The sequence below is a fragment of the Zingiber officinale genome, unplaced genomic scaffold (assembly GCF_018446385.1).
Source record: "Zingiber officinale cultivar Zhangliang unplaced genomic scaffold, Zo_v1.1 ctg206, whole genome shotgun sequence".
In the NCBI taxonomy this organism is placed as follows: Eukaryota; Viridiplantae; Streptophyta; class Magnoliopsida; order Zingiberales; family Zingiberaceae; genus Zingiber; species Zingiber officinale.
This window is the reverse complement of record NW_024589889.1, coordinates 374,905-380,991: the sequence shown is the minus strand read 5'-3', so window position 1 is coordinate 380,991 and position 6,087 is coordinate 374,905. Positions and strand designations below refer to the sequence as shown.

At 39.1% G+C, this 6,087-nt stretch overlaps 1 non-coding gene across 1 annotated transcript; it reads left to right on the top strand.

Moving 5' to 3' along the window:
• The first annotated feature begins 870 nt into the window (after positions 1 to 870).
• Positions 871 to 976, top strand: LOC122036763. Its single transcript, XR_006127434.1, has one exon. It is a non-coding gene; the product is annotated as a small nucleolar RNA R71 (small nucleolar RNA).
• Positions 977 to 6,087: the final 5,111 nt, after the last annotated feature.

Genomic DNA, 6,087 nt, shown 5'->3' with positions numbered 1-6,087 from the left:
TGTATCCCTTTTGGAGCAGCCACTTGGGAGTCTCCCAAGGTCCGTCCGCTCCTAAGCCCAATTCTATTGCAATGCTCCATAGGATTCACATCAGGTTTTCCTGGAAGTTGTCCTGGTGCTCTGGATGATGAGGAAGCTAGTTGGGCAATTTGACTATCCTGGATCTTTTGATGCTTTTCAGAATTATCCATTCTCTGAATGAGCTTTGCTAAATCTTGCTTCATTTCATTCTGACTTGAGATAATTTCTTCAAGCATCTTTTCAATATTTGACTTTGGTAAGCCTTGAGAAGATAGATGTTGAAAGTTTTGTTGCCTAGCTTGAAAATTTGGTCTTGCCCCCATAGATGGTCCTTGATCTTGATTATTTCTGTAAGAAAAATTGGGATGGCTCTTCCATCCAGGGTTATAAGTATTTGAGTATGGGTTGTTCTGCCATTGATTGTAACTCATGATTGCATCACATTGTTCCAGTTGATTGATTTGTGCAGTGATAGCTCCCAATGGACATGAGTCATTTGAGTGCTCTGAACTCCCACATACTTCACAAGATGTACTAATAGCATTGACAATATTAGCACTAGTCCCCATATTCTCAAATTTCTTTGTAAGAGCGTCCAATTTTGCAGACAAAAGAGTGACTGCATCTACATCAAACTTCCCTAATGCTTTAAATGTTGGGTTTACAGAAGAATAGCCACCACTTCTTTCATTTGCCCATTGATGATGATTTCGTGCTACACTGTCAATAATTTCTTCAGCTTCATCTGAACTTTTATTCATAAGTGCCCCTCCAGCAGCTGAATCAAGGGACACTTTGGTATGATAGTTGATACCATTATAAAAAGTGTGCAACACTAACCATCTTTCCAACCCATGATGTGGGCATTGTTTGAGCATACTATTATATCTATCCCATGCTTCAAAAAGAGATTCTGTGTCAGTTTGCTTGAAGCTTGCAATTAAATTCCTCATATGAGCTGTTTTGCTTGGTGGATAGAATTTATCAAGAAACTGTTGCTCACACTGCTCCCAAGTGGTGATGCTATTAGGGGCCAAAGAATTCAGCCATTGCTTTGCCCTATCTCTTAAAGAAAACCCAAATAATAATAATCTAACTGCTTCTGAAGGAACTCCATTCATTTTCATGGTACCACATATTTCATAAAAGACTTCTAAGTGTTGATTGGGGTCTTCATGAGGTCCTCCACCAAATTGGTTCTGCTGCACCATAGATATAATTGCGGGGTTGATCTCAAAGTTATTAGCTTCCACTGAAGGTCTTGAAATACTAGATCGAAAACCTCTTGCATAAGGTGCAGCATAATCCTTGAGTGGTCTATTCGCCATGTTCAAATGTTCCTGTTCTTCAATTTGCCTTTGCAGAATTCTTCTTTTATGGAAAGTTCTGTCAATCTCAGGGTCAAAAGGAAAGAATTCCCCTGCAAAGTTAGATCTTCGCATACACAAGAACAAGATAGCAAATGACAATTCAACAGAAAAAAAAGAAAAAAAATAAAAGAATAAAAAATACAGAATTGAATTTGTACAAAAAGAATTAACAAGAAGTAAAAGTTATACAAGAAAGTAAAAACAGAAATCTAATGATTAGTTAGAACTATGCAATATGAAAGGAAAACAAATGTTATGTTTAGTCTAACTCAATTGATAATTCCTAATGTTATAGCGCAGTCCCCGGCAACGGCGCCAAAAACTTGTTACGCTCCGCAAGTGTACGGAAATGTCGCAAGTAATATAAAAGATTATCGTATCCACAGGGACTGGAATAAGCACTAGAAATGTCTCAATGCGAATTAGCTAAACAACTATCCAATTGTTTCAAATGCAAAGTGAAGGTAAACAAATCTAATATTAAAGATCAACAAACAAGAGTTTAGTATTTTGGGTTATGATAAAGGGAGATTCTAGGAGTTTCGGTTTCTTTGTAAGATTTCTTGAATGTAAATGGTTCACCAATTCTTATCCCTCAATTGCCAAACACTTGTAGAAAGTTGTCGGTTCTCTCTTGCAATAGATAACCGGCTAAGGACTGAGAAATGTATCTAAATATGATCAATTAGACGTGAACCTACGTTGTCCTTACACAGAAGCGCACCTATTACTATGCCTTCCTCAGATATCAACATAGAAGCCCACAACTTATTAATCTATCAAGATACAAGAAACTAATCATAAGATCCATCCTACTCTCTTGAATATTCCTATTTCCTCTTCAAGATTATCTCTCAAACGTCCTTACACAGGCTTGCACCTGTCACGTGGATCCCTCGGATGATCGAGTGAGAGTTTATCTTTACAAAGTCCACAAGAAATCCAAACAATCAATCAAGAATGAGAATTAAGCACAAATCACCATTAATCATTCAAGATCTAATTGATACAAGCAAGACAATGTCATTGAAACAAGAAATTGGCAAATCCATAAGAGATTACATCAATCCATCATACAAATACTCCCTTAATCCTAGAATACAAGATCTACTCTATGAATCGAGGAAGAATACCCGAAGAAATAAAGATTACTAGCATTTCTTAAATCCCCAATCTAAGAAACCAAGAAAAGGGGGAAAGAGAAAACTTATCTACGAAGAAGCCTCGTCTTCGGATCCAATCCTCGCTCCGGAGTCGAAATCGTCAAGAACTCCCCTCGAATCGCCCAAAAATCCTCCCAAGAATGGGAGGATACCACCAAATCTTGCCTTCTCCCAAAGGGGGAGAGATCCCCTTTCAATTCATGAAGGAGGGTTAAAATAGAGGAGGAAATCGGGCGCCACACGACCCCATGACACGGCCGTGTGAGATTCACAAGGCCATGTCCAGTTCCTTCTCTGCCAAAGCTGCACGGCCGTGTGACTCACACGGACAGGACCCTTCTATTCTCTGGAAATGCTACACGGCTGTGTGGTGCACACGACCACCACCTGCTTGGCCTCTGGAAACCTCACACGGCCGTGTAGATCTACACGGCCATGTAAGGCATCTGCTCTAATTTCTTCAAATCAAGACACGGCCGTGTGAGATTCACACGGCCATGTCCTCTTCCCTTCCTGTTAAAACTACACGGCCGTGTGTGGTACACGGCCTGATGCTCTCTCCCTTCAATTCCTTCCAAGCTTGCCCGAGGACGCATAATCTTCACCAATTTTGACTCCTGTGTACAGAAAATGCACAAAAAGCAGATCTCCGAACCAAAAGAGTAAATATGCTAAAAGGAAAGCTGGAAGTATAAAAGTGCATAGATCAAGCATGCTCAAAGTATGTAAATGTGCATAAAAACATGCATAAAAGAGTATATAATCTACGCACATCACACCCCCAGACTTAAACCTTTGCTTGTCCTCAAGCAAAATGCTGCAGTCTAAATTCATATGTTCTACAACACATTCATAAAACCTAGTGCACTTTCCTAACTCTATCAAAAAGTTTCATTAACAAGCGTGATCATGGAAACAAGTAAAGTATGGTTCAAGCATAAGAATCTTGTGCACAGTGTAAAAGTAACTCAACACCCTTCAAGTTTCAATCCATGTCCTAGTCAAGTCGTCATCAAATTTGAATTCCTAGTGTTTCCAGTGAAAGACAAGTAACCAGTGATAGGCACTTACTCACCATTCACTTGGTTCATATTTCTCAACTAACCCAAGGTCTCAAAGGTGTGCTCAATCTCAAGGGAAGCTAAGCAGTCATTTCCCCAGTAACCTAACTCGGTCTCAAAGAGGTGACTTGCTAGATTCCACTCATGACAACTGTTTTTTATATCCCTTATTTATTTTTTTTATAAGTGTTTGCATTGTGCAAAACTTATTCACAAATGTACTTTTAGCACACATGTTGGGATATTTTGATTTTTCGAAATGAGCTTTAATGATTTGAGCCTCATCCAGTAATAAAATGAAAGTTGAGAAATCACCATGGAAACCAAGTACTCAGCAAACAAGATGAATCATGACTATTTCAATGACATCAACTATTCAAGCATCAAGCACAAGTGTAGTGAATATAAAATCCTTAAGGTTGAACCAAAACTAAAACTCATCACCATAAGATTTTTAGCTTATTAATGCTTCCCAAGATAGAAAAAAGAACTACACAAAGTTTACTACTAGCATCATTCGAACATCATGAATCAAGACAATAATCGTGCTAACATTTCACTTGAATCCAAGAAAGCATATAAGTGAAGATTTGATGTTCTCAAATTTTTTTTTTCTTGCCATGATTATTTCAAAAACAAGCAAAATAAAGCAACAAGCAATGAAAATAAGAACCAACATGAAAAACTAACAAAAACTAAAAACTACATGACACCGCCCCAGACTTAAACTTTTCATTGTCCCGATGAAATCAATATGGTGGAGGAGGTGGAGGTGGACGAGGGAAAGGAGGTCTACGACGTGGTTGGCCAATAGGAAAACTAGGAAAACTTGGAATCTCACCCAAGGATCTATGATACTCATATAAAGCATCTACTTGTTGGCTAGTAAGCATCATGCTCTGCATAAAATCTCTCATCCTAGCCTGATCAGTATCATAATCCTGCACAAACTCAGCCACTTGACCTTGAAAATTCCTCGTAAACTGAAAATGATTTTGTACCTCCCTAAACTGATCATCAGATAAAGAGAAGCGCCCCTCCAACATTTTTCGTTGGGCATCTTGCTTCTCATGAAGTGATTCTAGAGACGTACGAAAATCTGAAAAATCAAACCTAGAAGATCCCGTGCCATATGCAAAAGAATGCCTGGCAGACTCCATAAAACTAGAAGGCTGCGGGTGTCCAAATGATGAGGGCTCATGATGTGGCTCAGTGTCTCCAGGTATAGAAGGGTTATCCTCAAAATCTAACTTAGAAATTACCCAATTAGCCGGGTTACGAATAGTAGTTCGTTCAGGAAAAGGAAGGGGTAAAGGAGAACCACTCCTCCTAGGAAACGCGAAACCATTCTCATCCCGAACGATCATTTTCATAGCAAGACATGCATCAATGTCAATCATGTCATTACCATGAATTATTTCCAACCCATCAACATAAAGATTTAAATTATAAGCTATTCGGGTAATCAAACCACCAAAAACAATTGATCCCGATGATGCCCTAGTAGATCTTAATAAGGTTTGAACAAAATGAAAACCAGAATCAAATTCAACCTTATAAAGCATAGCCCATAAAGCATAAAGCTCTATCTTTTTAACCACCCCATCACTCTCTCCCCTACCAAAAATAGTTTTACTCATGACTCTATGTAGATACCTAAAGATGGGGTTTTGCATACGGGAGGCCTTAGCTCTTGAAGGCTCATAAGGTTGATCTAACCCAGTTATTGCATTCCAAAAATGATTCCAATTAAACCTTGGATCAAACCTACGAGGGCTATCGGTGGTTAATCCAAAACAAGAATTAAAGTTACTAAATGCCCATAGAAATTCTTGATTCATTAGTCTAAATGAGATTTTTCCAAAATAATCATCTTCATTAATAAAATGGACATCCAATGAACTTAAAAATTCCAAAACAAGACGAGGATATGTAGGCAAATGTGTGTACATAATATCACTCCAATCCAAAAACCCAATCATCAAATCTACATCTTCCCTAATTCCAAGCATATCAAGAACAGTTGGGTCCATATATCTAGTACACACTATTTTTCTATTGACAAGAATTGCAAATCTAGTTACTTGTGTAACGACCCACCTTCTGGGTACTGGCTGTAAGGCCGGTCGCTACAATAATGCTAAACTATACTGTGCGGAAAGCTGGGCTAATTAAAATTTTGCTATTCTAATTACTGGGAACGCTGAAACTGAACGCTCTACATGTACCTAATAATTGTACACATGCTAGGGAAGACAATCTATGCCTCCCGGATGACTCGCTAGCTGTAATCAAGCATTCCAATCGATCCATGGATCGATTGGGCTGTTGGATCGATCCGAGGATCGATCCGACTGATATCGCAAGGAGACTACGGATCGGCCGACCGATCCATAGCTTCAGATGGATCGGTCACCGACCGATCCAGAGCACGCTGATCGGTCGGTAGACCGATCGGTGAGCCTCCGTGCC